Raw genomic sequence first — 17,334 nt, forward strand, 5'->3', positions numbered from 1 at the left:
TCATGAGGCAACACTTCTATTGTGATAGATCCAAATGCTAACTTCTTTAGTTATTCATTTTTTGTACCTCAAATATCTCCTATTATCATGATGGTTCTCAATTTCAATGAATATATTGACAAACTCCTTTTCTTCTAACTTCTTTCTTAACATCTTTGAGATGTTTATCAATTGTTTTCTTTTCATGGACAATAGGCTCCTCATGCATGGAATTATCACATTTTTTTGCATTCCTACTAAAGAACATATCACTATAATATTTGACATGAATCTATTTTCACTTCACTTTGAGATATATTAAAATATTTTTTCATACTATTATTTTGGCATGAGGATGAAAGAGTTACATATTAATTGTTAGGATTTTTTTTCCAAAAGAGTTTGACTTCTAACATGTCACTTATATTTGTTTAAAAGTTTTTGAAGTCATGCAGCAAACTGAGAGGGGGGGTGAATTAGTTTGCAAAAAATCTTACTACAACTTAAACCACAAAATAGATATGATAATTAAAAGTTAAAGCATGAAATAACACCACATCAATGACACACATAACACCAAGATTTTTGATGTGAAAAACCCAGTTAAGGGAAAAATCATGGTGGGAACCTACCCACAATGAGATAATACCCTGTTACGAGTAAATGTGAATATTACAATGGGAATGAACATGCATTCAGGCACACTGCCTAGAGCTCACTACTCAAAATAAAAAACCCATAAAGGCTACAACCTTAAGGGAAGGCTTACTGACTTAGAAAATCATTTAGACTACAATCTGGATCATATGAATTGTGAAAATAGAATCTCCATATGCTTGAGTATAGTTCTGGTTAAGCACACAGTCTTCTTTGCAACACTTCTCTTCTCCATACTTTCAAAAGATAAAATCACTTGTTTGCACATCCAAATAGATCATTCACTCGCATATACAACACAAACACTTGCATACAAACATCTTACATGATTATTATATATATTTATACAAACCCTTCAACCTATATTTCAAGGTCGGCCAAACCCTCAATACAAATTACAAAATATTATCCTCACACAATACAACAATGCATGCAAACCAAAACAATGTCGGCTAAGACATATTCTGGACCCAAATCAATACCACAAACACGCAACACCTCCAACAATTATGCCTCGATCATCTACAACACGCTACAACCACCAAGAACATCGCATAATACGAAGAACACCATTGGACAAGGAAAATCTTCAATAGCACACACAATAATCAATGTGAACCACCAATACGCATAGAAAATGATCTAAAGACATTCACAAGCAATGTGAATTGCATCACAACAATCACTACAACTCAAATTACTAGAATAATCATCATCTCTCTACTGGAGCTCAAGAACATCAACATAACTGATTGTTAGCCTGAAAGATTCACTTGTGGATATCTATATCATGAACCAAACTAACTAAGGATGCACATCAACATCCAAAACACATCCCACTCACCCAAAACCAAAGATATAGATCAATTCAAGAGCAATATGGAGCACAAACCATAATATTGAATAACATGAACATCTCCAATAATGGATCTCATAACGAAATCAAATCATCATGTGGACCTCTATAAATGGGAATGAACCATCTATAGATAATATACCAAGAACCCTTTAAACTGCATCAGCATATCTACAATACGCAGGCTAAACCAACTCATCCAATCAAACTACAACATTGGAATACACAAAAAACATTCCAACAATCTCCTCATCAACAATATCCACATATGTTGACATCAATGGAAACAAATCAATGGTAACATATCATCCAATATCTAATAATCTCCCCCTTTAACATTGATGGCAACATATGAATGTGAAAAACAATCAATGCAAAGAAAGAAATCAACTCATAACAATCTCCCTCAAAATCACAAAGATCAGCTCCCCCTTTGACAAACAACTCAAAATACTTTAGGGTTTTTAACATGCTTCTCTCTCCCTTTGACATCAATGACAAAGGCTCAGGAATCAGGATTCCCTCCCCTTTGAATTAGCTTCAAAAATATGAACATCTAAACCACCAACACTAACAGTGAATGCTCCCCTTGAGTAGTAGCCACATTCATCAATCTGGAGCATAAGGTCTCTCTATGAAGTTCTTCGGACTAATGTGAATCCATGCACCTTAGTTCTCATCAAGAGTGGCAATTACCCCTAACTTCTCTCTGAGATACTCAGAAGTATCTTTAGGCAAAGGAATCGTAAAGATATATACAATATATTCCTTTGTAGATACATACTCCAATTTGACGTCTTTCTCATTCACCTTCTCTCTCAAGAAATGAAACTTGATTGATATATGCTTTGTCTTGGAATGCAACACTGGATTCTTTTAAATATTGATAGCACTTGAATTGTCATAGTATATAGAAATAGGTTCATCATAAATAACTCCTATATCCTTCAACGTCATCTTCATCCAAATTACCCGAGTACAATTGCTAGTAGCAGCAATCTATTCAGCTTTTGCAGTAGATAAAGAAATAGCATTATGCTTCTTACTTGCCTAAGAAACCAACTTCTTTAACCCAAAAATAATGCACCACCAGTAGTAATTTTCCAGTCATCAACATCACCTTCCCAATAAGCATCTGTAAAAGCACTCAAAGTAAAGTTACCATTCTTAGAATACCACAAACCAAAATCAATGGTTCCTTTCAAATATTTGAATATCCTCTTTATAGCAATAACATGAGATTCCTTAGGATCAACTTGAAATCTAGCAACATGACATCCAACATTCATTATATTAGGTCTAGTCTAAGTCAAATACAACAAACCACCAATCATAGATCTATATCTGGTTTGATTAGCTTTGGGTGAGTCATCATCCTTTGTTAGCTTACATCCGGTCACCATAGGCGTACCAACAGGTTTAGAATCCTCAAACCAAATTTCTTCAACAATTCCTTCACATACTTAGACTGAGATATGAAAATACCTTTGTACAACTAAGTAATTTGAAATCCTAGAAAGAATTGCATTTCATCAAACCATAACTCATAAGAAGTCTTACCAGTATCACCTTTGACATTTACTCAGTTAAGAGTGTATATTGCAGTACTAACAGCTTCTCTCCAAAATACATGTAGAATATTTCTTTTAATCATCATGGTTCTAGTAGCTTCTTGAACTATTCTATTCTTCCTCTCCACAACACCATTTTGTTGTGGTGTCCTAGGAGCATATAATTGTCTCTTAACTCCATGCTCTTTATAGTATGCATTAAACTCATTAGAAGTTAATTATCCACCTCTATTAGATCTTAGACACTTCAGCTTCATTCTAGTCTCAGTTTAAACTCAAGCCTTGAAAATCTTGAACTTTTCCAACACTTTAGATTTCTCCCTTAAGAAGGTAACACACATCATCCTTGAATAGTTATCAATCAACATCATGAAATGCCTATCACCCTGCAAGCTTCTCACTCTAGAAGGACCACATAGATCAGTATGCACAAGATCCAACAATCCATTAGAATTATATTGTTTTCTTTTACAAGTAACTCTTGTAGATGCTTCCCTAATTAACATTCCTTACATACTGGATTAGAAGGCTTTATTAACTTTGGTAGATCTCTCACTACCCGAATAGAACTTATCTTAACCATGCAATCTAAATTTACATGACACATCCTTTTATGTTATAAACAAATTTCATCAATCTGAGCAATCAGACAAATTTTACCACCAGCATTCAAGTGAAAGATATTACCTTTACTCTTTTTCCCTGATGCAATCTTAGTTCCAGAGCTACTCAAGATCTCACTTTGCCTTTCTTGAATTGCAGGTTGTATCCCTTATCAACCATTTGACCAACACCCAAAAGATTATGCTTTAAACCTTCAACATACAACACACCATCAATATTATGATTACCATCAAGAGAAATAGAACCTCTAACATGGATTACACAAGCTTTGTTATCACCAAATCTTAGTTATCCCACCATCATACCATTCCACGCTTACAAATTTACTCTTATCACCTGTCATATGATGAGTGCAACCACTGTCAATTACCCATTCATCTTTCTCCTCAACTTTAGCAACTAAAGCTTTCTTCTTATTAGTGAAACTTGTAGAATCTATAGTTATAGGATCATCTTCCTTGATAGAAATGAACACAAATTCATCTCTTGAATTACCCTTATCCGACTCATCATCTGTCACACCTTCATCAGTAGAATAATAACACTTCTTCTAATATTTAGGCTTATATGACTTAAATGAATTCTTAGGATTTCTATCTCTTTTCAGATACCTTGATGCAAAATGTCCTATCTTATTACATGAAAAACATTTAAGAGGTAACTTCCCTTCATACTTACCAGCACCTTTAGGCAATCTTATGGAAATAAGTGCTTCAATCTCCTCAAGCTCTCTTTCTTCATCTTCTATTTATTTTTTATCTTTCTCATATCTAGATAATCTTGTAGAACTTTCTCTTGGATATTATCTCTACTTCCCGGAAATAATAGCTTTGAATGCAGATTCAATCTTAGGAAGAGAGTCTCCAAACTCACTCAGCTCAAAAGTAGCAAGCTTACCAACCAACATATCTCTTGTCACATTTGTCACAGTCCAGATCTCATCAATAGCAACAAATGTATGCTTGTAAGCAGGAGGCAAGGATCTCAACACTTTAGCAACAATCTCAGACTCTTCAAGGACTCCACTAACACATCTGATTCTGCACACGAGCTCATTCTCTTTCTACATAAAAGAATTAATATTCTCATCTTTAGCCAACTTCAAGTTCTCATACTTTCCTTTCAAGCTCTGCAACTTAGTGACTTTCACATGACTGTCACCTTCATGCAAGGTTTCCAACTTTACCCAAATCTCATGAGCGGTTTCAAGATCCATCCCATTAGTCATTTCAAAATCTAAAAAGGCACTCAGCAATGCTTCCTTGGCTCTAATATTGAATTATGCTTCCTTTATCTCATCTGGAGTAGAAGGACCATTCTGAGGGACATTATATACATTCTTAGTAATCTTCCAGTACTCTTCTCCAATGCACGTCAAATGAACCTGCATCCGACTCTTCCAGAGAGTGTAGTTTGTTCCATCAAATCTTGGACTATCCTTCTTGAGAGGAAATGTTGTCATCTCGGACCTCCTCAAGTGGTCAAGCTTCTTTCGAAGGATCTATCTTTGATACCAATTGTTGGCAACAATGCAACAAACTGAGAGGGGGGTGAATCAGCTTGCACAAAATCTTATTGCAACTTAAACCACAAAATAGATCTGATAATTAACAATTAAATAATGAAACAACACCACATCAATGACACATATAAGACCAATATTTTTGATGTGGAAAACCTAGTTAAGGGAAAAAAACATGGTGGGAACCTACCCACAATTAGATAATACCCTGTTAGGAGTAAATGTGAATATTACAATGGGAATGCACATGCATTGAGGCACACTTACTAGAGTTCACTGCTCAGAATAAGAAACCTAGAAAGGCTACAACCTTAAGGGAAGGCTCATTGCCTTACAGGAAGTCTCACTGACTTACAAAACATTCAGACTACAATCTGGATCATATGAACTGTGAAAATAGCATCTCCATATGTTTGAGTATAGTTCTGATTAAGCACACAATCATCTCTCCAACACTTCTCTTCTCCACACTTCCAAAAGATCAAATCACTTGTTCGCACATCTAACTCGATCATTCACTCACATATACAATGCAGACACTTGCATACATACATCTTACATGATTATTACATATATTTATACAAACCCTTCAACCTATATTTCAAGGTCATCCAAACCCTCAATACAAATTACAAAATAATATCCTCACACACTACAACAATGCATGTGAACCAAAACAATGTCAGCTAAGATAGTCTAGACCCAAATCAATACCGCAAACACACAACACCTCCAACAATTATGCCTTGATCATTCGCAACATGCTGCAACCACCAAGAACGTCGCATAACATGATGAACACCACCAGACAAGGAAAATATTCAATAGCATGCATGACAATCACAACAATCACAACAATCGCAACAACTCTGGTTACCATAATTATCATCATCTCTCTACTGGAGATCAAGAACATCAACATAACTGACTATTAGCCTGAAAATTCACTTGTGGATATCCAGATCTTGAACCAAACTAATTGAGGATAGACATCAATGTCCAAAACACATCCCACTCATCCGCAACCAAGTATATAGAAATTCTGAAGCAATACGGATCACAAACTAGAATACCAAATAACATGAACAACTGCATAACATATCCAATACCGAATCTCATAACTTGATCAAATTATCATGTAGACCTCTCCAAATGGGAATGAACCATCTATAGACAATATACTAGAAACCCTTTAAACCGCATCATCTTATCTACAATACACAGGCTAAACGAACTCATCCAATCAAACTGCAACATTGGAATACACAGATTACTTTCCAACAATCTCCTCATTAGCAATCTCCACATATGTTGACATCAATGAAAACATATCAGCTAATATCCAACACATATCACTATAATATATGACATGAATCTATTTTCACTTCACTTTGAGATATATTAAAATATTTCTTCATACTATTATTTTTGCATGAGGATGAAAGAGTTACATGTTGATTGTCAGGAATTTTTTTCCAAAAGAGTTTGACTTCTAACATGTCATTTATATTTGTTTAAAAGTTTTTTAAGTCTTTTCAATAAGTTCACATGGTGAGTGCTCAAAGACCAGGTCATCTCCTACAATCACACCATCCTATTTTATTATGTTTTGTTGTAGGGCCACTCTAACCTCTCATTATTTGTTGTTCAAATGGAGAGGATGTTTCTAATCTTGTGGAACTCATTTTATCATTTTTTAATTGCATACAATTTTTTTTAATGTTGTTTCCAACAAATATATTCTATGTATGTCCTATAATCATTATGCCCCCCTTGAAACCCTACTTCTTTGAGGAATTATTTTGTAAGCCTACTTGATTTGGTTACACTTCCATATAGTGAAAATATATATAACCAAAAAAATTAAACAATAAAGTTTGATAAATATTAATCTTTTATTATTTTTTAATGGATTTCCATTTTCAATGCCAAAGTTCCTTATTCAATACAAGCTCAAAGATCACTATCAATTTTTTTAGAATTCAACTTTACATTCACCTAAAAGTCCTTAAACACCCTTTATTAATACCCATTTTTTAACTATGGCATCTCATGTAATCACACCTCTTTGAGAGATCTACAAAAAGAATTTGTGATGGTTTTGTAGACACCTAAAATTTTCCTTTAATTAAATAAATATTTATTATTTATTTAACTATTATATCTTAATGTCTTCTATTAATTAAATGTACGGTAGGGGAAATAGAATGCAAAGAATGAATCTATTTCTTTGCCCTCCCTTACTTTGGAAGGAATATGATCCTTTGGGCTCAAGAAGGCTCAAGCATAAATTGAATACAATTATCCTTCTCTATGGGGTACCTGAAGATGACTATGTAATTGTAAATGAGAATCAAATGAACTAGGATCAAATAGGCTAAAATTGACAACTTTCGGCATGCACATAAAGACAATAAACTGGAAGACAAATTTCATAAGAGGAGACAATAGAAAAAGAGAAATTGTAACCAACTTGCAATCCAAATTTGAGGTACAAATGGAGGGACTTGTTCACCCAGATCGTCCCGCTTCTAGGACTGGGTCATTGTGCTTGACCTTCTCCTGACACTTTCTACTACAATAAATTATAGACTATAGATCTTCACCTGATTAATTTGTACCTATTTCCATAGGTGCACCACTTGTTCCAATCGAACAATAAACAAAGAAAATGTTGGGTACATAAAGGAGTTTTCCTAGGTCAAACCCCAATTTTGAAATTAACCTTGAAATTGAATTGAAAGTGTGATGTTAGGTAGTAGAGGATAGAACTAAAAATGGATTATTTATACCTTCATAAACCTTATTGATGTTGAAATGCTCATGAAGATGTTGATGTTGACTTGAATGTAGTTGACTTTAGGAATGGAACATCATGGATGCCATCACAAATGCATAGATCTGCAAATTATTCCTAATCTTAAATTAATTGAGTGCTTGATCTCTTGCTCTTTAATTGAATCATCTTTTGTTGTCTCCTTTTGTGTATATTGTTAGATAGTTCAAATCACCAAAAGACAACTGAGAAGGGAGGGGAGCTGAATCAATTGTCACAGATTACTGGAACCTTAAGCAATTAAAACTTTAATACCGGAACCCAAAACATTAATACCAGAATGCTTAAACCAAATACCAGAATAGCAGTTAAATCAATTAAGAATAAACAATAATCACAAAATAAATGACATCAAGATTTATACGTGGAAAACCCGGTAAAGGGAAAAACCACGGTGGGAAGCCTACCCATAGTCAGATAATACTTTTGTAGTAAGTATATGAATTAAAATTGAGGGGCTTGCACTTGCAGGAAGGCCAACAACCTAGAGCACACTGCTCATCACAAAAGGAGTCTCACTGAATACATAGAAATCCATACTACAATCCAAAGAAGTGTTTCAACTGCAAAGATAGAATCTCCTATGCTTGAGTACAGTTTTGGTTAAGCTCAATACTAGAGGACTAAATCCTCTTACATAAACCCAATTCGATCTCCAATGATCAACCAAATCCTCTTCCTGAATGATATTACATTATTCGCACATTACATATCCATATCCCATAACCACAATGATCTACAATGAGATCTTACAACATACATATACAAACCCTCAACCATAAACAATCAGGTCGGCCACCAAACAATAAACCAATTACATAATTACACAACATGTCGGCTTTAGACCAAAAAAATAATATCCAACACATAAGATATCCTGAAAACTTATCGAGAGTTTAAATCCACACGTTACATTAAGTCGGTCCATAACCTAGATCAACCGGGACCCAATATAGGTCCACACACTACAACAATGATCTCCATCTGCCAAGTCTCAAACATGATCACCATCAACATCCTGAAACTCCACTAGAAGTTGCACCAACACTAGTTATGCATATCATCAAAGATCTTCATCAAAAGATTTGCCAATGAAACCCTCGTTGGAACCACAAGCCAAGCTTCCAAGCAAACAGGATAGCATCTGATCACCAGACCAAAACCAACTTACTGAATATGAACATGAGTATCATGAACAAGCCAATTCCATAACCAAACTATACCAGAGCCTACCAAATCATGTTGGATCCAAACCAACTAGAAACCACTCAACCTATCAGGACTAGAAGGGTGCCAGTAAAGCATCCAAACAGCTAGTGTTGACATCAATGACAAAACATCAATGCAACACATAGTCAATTCCACCAAATGGCCAACATATATATCATCAAGTTACCCTAAATGAAGAGGATACCTTGCTTATATATGTAATGCCCGCCACGAAAACCCTAGAGAACTAAACATGTAATCTAGAATACCAGAGATTTTTTTTTTTCAAAGTTAAACTGCAACAACAAATCAACCACATAAACTCATTACTCTTAAATAATTACATACACAAGTTATACATGATCACATAAAACTAAAGTGCACAAGCGAAATAAATCAAAAACATATAAACATTGTTCCCTAAGGTATCATAATATCATTACTTAACTACAAAATCAATAAGAAATATTCAACAACTAGCAATGATCCATATTTATTCCTTCTACTTATTCTAACATTCAATACATCGCATATACCATAGAAAGGTAATCATGAAACTCCATTAAAATTGTTAAACATGCTCAGCCCATTTATTACTAGTTCATCAAATAATCCTAAACTAGTAGGTACTAATATCCACATCTTTCTATCCAACATTACATATATCATTGTTACATTACATATTACATCATGCATCACAAATATATACATTATTTGTTGCATATAGGAAATCATGGAATACGACTACTCCAAGAATCCATAGCATAAGAAACTGTAGAAAATTTGAAATATCCATATCGCTCACGAACATCCAATGAAGAGAAAATATCCCAACGAAAGTCCATGCATCAACCACCCCCCATGCTCTGAAGAATGATATAAGGCCCCACACACACTAAGATTAGACTGACACCTATCTCCCAAAGCTCATAACCAAATAACTTAAACAAGGTTATCAACACAAAGCATAGGCTCAAATATAAAATAAGAGTAACCAGAGACTTCCATAAAATAAGGCTAAGACCAAAGACACTAGGGTAAAGTGTCATCACATGTTATCATTGAGGTTATCCTGGTAGTCTCTCTCTCGACCCTGGTGCCAAGTGACACCCATGTAGAACCAACTCAACCTCTCGTGAAGACAAGGGAGTACAGTCATGCCAACAAGGCCTTCCCAATCTCATCTTGAGCCTGAACTAGCACTCTAGGCAATGAGTGGGGCACCATAATTATCTTATTAATGTGAAAATTACCCAAACCCCTAAATAAATTCATTAAAATTATCACTTATTTAACCACAAACTTCCAACGAGATCTCTTGGTAACCACTTATGGGCCCCAACACTCATTTGGAAGCCACTCCCCCTAACATGTTCCTAAGTTCTAGGGATAAATACAAATCATATATCATAAAGATATCTCACGAATTCCATGATATGCATAATCAAATGATTCCCATGTCAAAATCTGATCCATCACAACAAAGATGATTCTCAACATAATTCCAAACGAATACAACTTATACAATATCAAGAATATCAAAAAAATCCTTCACAAATCCAATTAGCCAATTCTAGAAAAGAAACATAGAAATCTCAAGTCTGAAAACAAGTCTTTGGTTTGACTCAGAGTGGCGAAAATTCAAAAAATAAGTCAAAAATACAAAATAACCATAATAGTGCATCTAAAACTTGTTTTAGTGCTTCCACATATTCTTACAATGCATTTGCAAATTTTTCTAGCTTATATACTAATTCTTTTAGCCATTTTTGAATTCCAAGATACATAGATCTCATTGTTTTCATTAATTGATATTAAATTCTTTGATCATAAAGCCAAACATTCTCTTTCCTAATTTATTAATATTAATATTGTGATTATAGTTTCTATCTAATATTACTTGATTTAATCTATACCAACACAACTTAGTCTAAATTAGTCTATACATAGCTACTTTATTTAATTAAATGACCTACATTGAATGAATCAATTTCAAATCCTATAAGAAATAAAGTATGTATGCCTAGTTTATAGTACAATCAGGTGCCTCCTGCAATGGAGGTAGTCTAATAATAGCTAAGTTAGGTGCCTCCTGTAAAGGAATATGAGTTACTATGAGCGATCTATAGACCCATAAATAGACCATCAGACATTGTAGACTATAAAAAAATCCATCTCCATTTTCAATGTAAATGTATTGATGAGTTCAATACCTTAGTCTCAAACGTAAATCCAAGAAACAAAGAGGTTCCAAACAAATGCCATCCCCCCCCAGGAAGAAAGTGAAGTGACAAAGAGGCATGGCTAGATTTTCGCATGAGAAAAGTCGATCAGGGTGTCAGAAATCTAAAGTAAGAATATTTATAAACAGTGCCCATTTGGCATAAATGATCAACAGAGTTCTCCGGAGTACCTGGCGAAGAACAACATTCCGCCGTAACTCGTTTAGTTTTCTCTGCTTCTGTCCTTGAAACGGCATAATCAAATACCAAGTACACAATTTAAAAAATGATTTCAAATGGGCAGCTGAGTATCATCATCGATTATGAAAATAAAATGAAGCCCACAAGGAATCTGTGTCAATAAAATGAATGAAAGAATCGCACTGATCACTAGCTATAAAACTAGACGGCTAAAAGTTCAGGAAACTGTAAAATCATAGGTGGTACAGTTGAAATTTTTTACAAGATGGGTTTGATGAATTCGTTTGAAAGAAGGTTGGAATAACGGCGGGAGTTGAATCCATGATGACGGAGAAATCGAGAGGGAGCAGCCAGAAGCTTCTGAACGTGATTAAACAACCAACAAAATCATAACAGACCTGCGCATACCATCATTATGTTGCTACTAAAATACACAGAAGCCAATGACAAGAAAATTATAAACACATTCTTCTCAGTCCCACTGCTCAGTTTGACCAACTTCTCTGCAAAAATCATGGCTTTTTTAAACCGATGTGAGGAAAGTGCGTCAACGCCTTTTGTTTGGAGAAAAGCATTTGGTCTTTTGAGTTGAAGTTGCCCAGCTTTTAAACACTGGTAAACCCAAGAAAAACGACAAGAGGCAGCCTTCATGTGTCTTGTTCTGTCACCCTTCCCAACATACCCCTAACAAACTAAGAAATATAGAGCCTAGGGCGTAGAGCATCATAGCATTCACACCGTCTGTAAGTAATGTAATTATGTGCTTGGTGCATGCTCCACAACCTGAAGAATTAAAATAAGATAAAGAGACGACCATGAGTCAGGACACACAGACTGCAATTGGCATTCTCAGTGATCGATACCAACATTAGGACACACTAGCACATGTCCTTGTCTTGCCAGACACTCGCCGCCCAAGCTAAAGTCAGTTGCACTGCCCTATTGGCTGAATGTACAATGTTCCCAATTGTCTGAATCTCACACTAATCTCAGCTGCCTAATCAAGCTTATGAAGCTTCGTTCAAGGTTATGAAGCTTCATTAAGTATTGGAGGGTAGACACTAGAAAAGTGGTGGAAGATGCCCCATGATGGGTTTGGTCAAGTGGAAATGGAAAGATGACTCCTTGGGTGATTACTTGGTCTAGAGTGGTTATGCAAAACTCTAGCTATGGAGTAGGGTGTTGTTTTATCCTTTCACAAGGATTGGAATTCTATTAATTATGTAGGGGAAAGGACCCAGTAGTCGTGCACCCTAACTTCGCGCTTTTCAAAAGTCGACATAACAATGTCGAAAACGTCTAAATTTTTTATAGCACCTTCTATGACGAGTTAACTACTTATAACTAAGGTTTCGGGTCGTCATTATCATTTTTGATATGTTTTTTAAACGCATTTATAAAAAGTGTTCAAAATGACCATTTTTGAACCCCCTACCAATCATAGTGAATTAGCACACCCAGTCTTTAGTTACCTTTACCCTAATAGTTGAACATATTGTCACCTAAAAAATTCACCCCCTAACACATATGAAAACAATTAACATTATATAATTGTACATCATGTTATTAATAATTAAATAAAATTAAATCATATCCATTTTTAACTCATCGAAAAGGCAAACATTTTCTATTAAATAAGTGAATGAATAAAAACTAAAACCTAAATAAAACTAAATCATATCCATTTTTCACTCATCGAATAGGCAAACATTTTCAACCCTAATCTTTTCTATCCTCCACAGCCTTCCCCAAACGCTGCATCTTCTGCCGCCACAGGAGCTACCATGAATAGAGACGTGGCAACCAGAACGACCACGCCAGGGCATCCATAGACGTGGCAACCAGAGCGACCAGGGCACGGCATTCAGAGACGTGGTATGTCATTTTACAACCGTATGTCATTTTGACTGTTTTCTACATGATATCCTTCTTGACTGTATTTTATGTTTTGCAGCTTTCTCCTCGGCGTTCCACATACAAAATTCGACGGCATGGCTCGTATGGTGGTATAGATCCCTACAGTTTGCAACTGTGTCTGTTGACACAAGAAATGAAATGGTTTGCAACCCTTTCGAGCAGGTAAGGTCTTTATAGATCTTACGGGGCAACGACCCATGTTTGAATACGAACATTTGTGCAATCTTTTTCATCTTTACCTGTCATTTTCCTTTGCATAAGGCTATTTACCTGGCAAAAAGCTTTGGCTAGGGTTACAAATTTCATGATGTTTATTTTTGTCTCGTTTTATGCATTCTTCTTGCTATTTACTTGCCAAAAATCTTTGGCTAGGGTTACAAATTTGCTAGTTACTTGCCAAAAATCTTCTTCATTAAGGATACCCAAATTAAAATTGACTTTCCTAATTCATCGTACCCGTAAAATAGCTTCAGACAGAGGGATGCTTGTAGAATTCTCTTAGTTCTGCTGAAATTTTGTGACCCAATTGTTTCGTATATATAAAAGGTTTGGGTTTTCTTAATTGAATCAATTTGTTTTTATAAATTATGGGTTGGAAGGGTAGGATTGTGTATGCCCTACTCAGAGCAAACTGAGTAAGAGGTTGTGAATGGCGGATCTGGGTTATATATTTGGAGTTTTGGAAGACTATCCTCTAATTTAGTTAAATTATGGGTTTCCCCGTTATATTATTTTTTTCTTTCATTATTTACTGGATTGGGTAGAGCTTGAATTTTGCTTTCTGGTTTGCAGTTCTTGTATCTATTAAATTGCAGACAAGATGGTTTCCTAATCGCCTAAGCAGTAGTCTTTTGAGTTTTGAATATCTGGAATATGTATAAGTATTGACAACTGTTTTTGGGTATAAACTTAACAAAAGATTTGGTTACTAGGGTGTGTTCAGTTTTAGCCTTATCAGATTGTGTTCAGTTTGGTTATCCGATTGCTGTTACTGTATATATCTGTGTTAATTTACATTTGTACCATTCTCCTCGCTATGAGCTAACAAATGCAAAAGAGTTTGTTTGGTCGCAAATATTTTTGGCAGTTTGATGTCCTAAGTTCAATTCGCACTGAATGTTGGCATAAATAATTAATAGAAGTACGTTTTCAGATTACTGGGTTAGAGTTAATATAGGGAATTTATGGTCTGGTGCGCATTTGATCATGGATTTGCATAGGTAAAGCAAATGCCTAATTAGCTCAATTGTGGCAAAATCTGTGCAATGTATTTGATTATTTTTAGGGGGAATAATGAGGCAACTTAATCCTGGTGAATTTAGTGAAATGCTCTGGGTGGATTTGTTTTTGTTTCGCTTATCACTTGAATTGTGGAGTTTGGCTCTTTCTTCCTAGAATAGCTTGTGGGTATGGTATTTGTTAATTTAGAAGATGTTGCGTAAGGGTGAGAGGAAATTGTATTTTCTGTCCAGATCCATATTCCGGACAGAGTAATCAATGTGTGACTATTTTAGGATGGATTGGAAAACGTAGGGGTAATTGGAATTATTACAACAGCTGTCCACTTGTATTTTTCATCGAACTTTAGGTTTTGGAGATATTCATTAATATGGGAACCGATTTGTAATAAATCGGGGATAGCAGGGTAATTGGCTGTGTTATTTTTTGGAGACATTGATTAACATGGTGACTGATTTGTGATTAATTTTTTTATATGGTGAAGCTGGGACAATTACAGCCATTACATTTACAGCTGCCAATTTACTGCCTGCTCACAAATTGTGATGGACAACTGTTTGAAATCAACTAAATTTTTGTCTGAGTAACAACTATAGGACCAGATAAGATTCCATTGTTACAGAATTGTTCCATACAGCGTTAGGGTCTTATGTTTCTCCAACTTGCCATCGTACGTCGTATGGACATCTAGTTTGCTTAAGGTCAAGAACTTCTGTAACCTAGAGTGCTGTTTTTCTGTTGAAGAATCATGGTTGAAGATTCTTTGGCATTGCTGGCAGATTTTGAACCTGGAACGTTTTGGTGATTTAATGGCCGGGGTCTGACCTTACAGCTCCACCAAATTGCAATGGACAACGTGCCCTACAATGCTTATTAACAAAAGAGAGAGTAAAACAGAAATATTATCTCCAGAGACCAACTGCGAGTTGTGTTGAGAGGGGCACAGAGTAGTACAATCTGATTAGAATTCCAGATAAAACAGAGGTAACATACATAGAGATGATGGCAGTTGGAATTGTTTGTGATGAAAAATCAAAAAACAAATACTCGAAATAAAGAAAAATTTAGAAATTAAATGGACTGCAAATTAGTGGATAAATTTTGGAATCCTAGTATTGATAAAAAAATAACATTACACTATATAGCGGTCATCAATTGAGGTGCATAAATCACAATGCACCACTAGGCATGATATCAAGTTACTTGTTTACCACAAAAGATCATCATGAGAGATATTAGACTGGAATTTTCTTTTCCCTGAACTGTCAGGCAATGAATGTGCTAGGCAATGTATGTGCTAGGCTTCCATGTTGCTTTCTCACAAACAATTTTTTTCCATATTGCCTTCAAATGACAGACCCCAGACAGATCCACCTCTCTAGGATTCTGTGAGTTGCAAAAGTCTTTTAGTCAGGGCTCTGTATTCGTTAAGGGATGCATAACCTTTCTAGATAAAATTAATAAATCCAATCTACATACGAATTGGGGTAATGCATAACCTTTCTAGATAAAATTAATAAATCCAATCTACATACGAATTGGGGTAATCTACTATATAAAGACATAGACGTCGATATATTTGTATGATGACTTATTTCCATCAAAACAAAACAAAAAAATGTTATAATACATCTTAATAAATTCAAATATAAACTGTATTTTATGAAACTAATATAAAAATAACAATATTTATAAATTTAAGTAATCAATTTTTTAAAAATGATTATTGATCATCATTACCTAAATTTTTTGATCTTGCTTGATCTATGGCCATTTTATGATCTTGCTTGATCCGTGGGTATGGATTTCTGCATTTCAATTGGATGAGTACATGAGGTGGATGTATGGGAGGTAAATTAAATTTTTTTTTTCATTAATTGTTTGTTTTCAATCGAATGGAGAGCCTCACAATTGCTCTATTTAATGTTTCAGGGCCCAAATTTGGTGGTTGCTGAACATTTATATTCAGAAGCTGGCTATTAGAGGATGAAAAGTTGAACAATTGTGAATGAGTGATGGGACTGTTTTGCCTCACAAGTTGGTCAACCAAATATCAGTGATTTGACACTTTATCATGTAAAAATGTACAAATTGTAATACAATATTTTATATTTGTTTTATAAAATTGTACAACTATTAATATAATCATTTTACAACTGTATTTTATATCACATCAAAAGTGTGCTGAGTTGTAGGAATGTTGTTTTAATTTATTTAATGTGAAACATGTATTGAATGTTTTTTGTTTAATAGTTGCATGGAATTTAGTAAATCAATGATACATGCCATAATAATTCAAACTGATTTGATGTATTGCAATTATTGATATATAAAGACACAAAAAATGATATATTTTTTTTCAAAGAATAGTTATTATTTGTACAATTATTGGAACAAAAGGTATCAACAACCCTCACAATAATTGGTACATGCTCAACTACTGGGTCCTTTCCCCTATATGTTAGGATATACTAGCATTTCTTTGTCTTATTATGTATTTG

General features: G+C 34.7%; 1 long non-coding RNA gene across 1 annotated transcript; it reads left to right on the plus strand.

The window, feature by feature from the left end:
- Window positions 1–13,301: 13,301 nt before the first annotated feature.
- LOC131051572 (uncharacterized) lies at window positions 13,302–17,004 on the plus strand. The gene is made up of 3 exons (XR_009359002.1): window positions 13,302–13,552; window positions 13,632–13,756; window positions 16,766–17,004. It is a non-coding gene; the product is annotated as an uncharacterized LOC131051572 (long non-coding RNA).
- The last annotated feature ends 330 nt before the right edge of the window (window positions 17,005–17,334 follow it).

Source organism: Cryptomeria japonica, chromosome 9, assembly GCF_030272615.1.
Source record: "Cryptomeria japonica chromosome 9, Sugi_1.0, whole genome shotgun sequence".
Classification (NCBI taxonomy): Eukaryota; Viridiplantae; Streptophyta; class Pinopsida; order Cupressales; family Cupressaceae; genus Cryptomeria; species Cryptomeria japonica.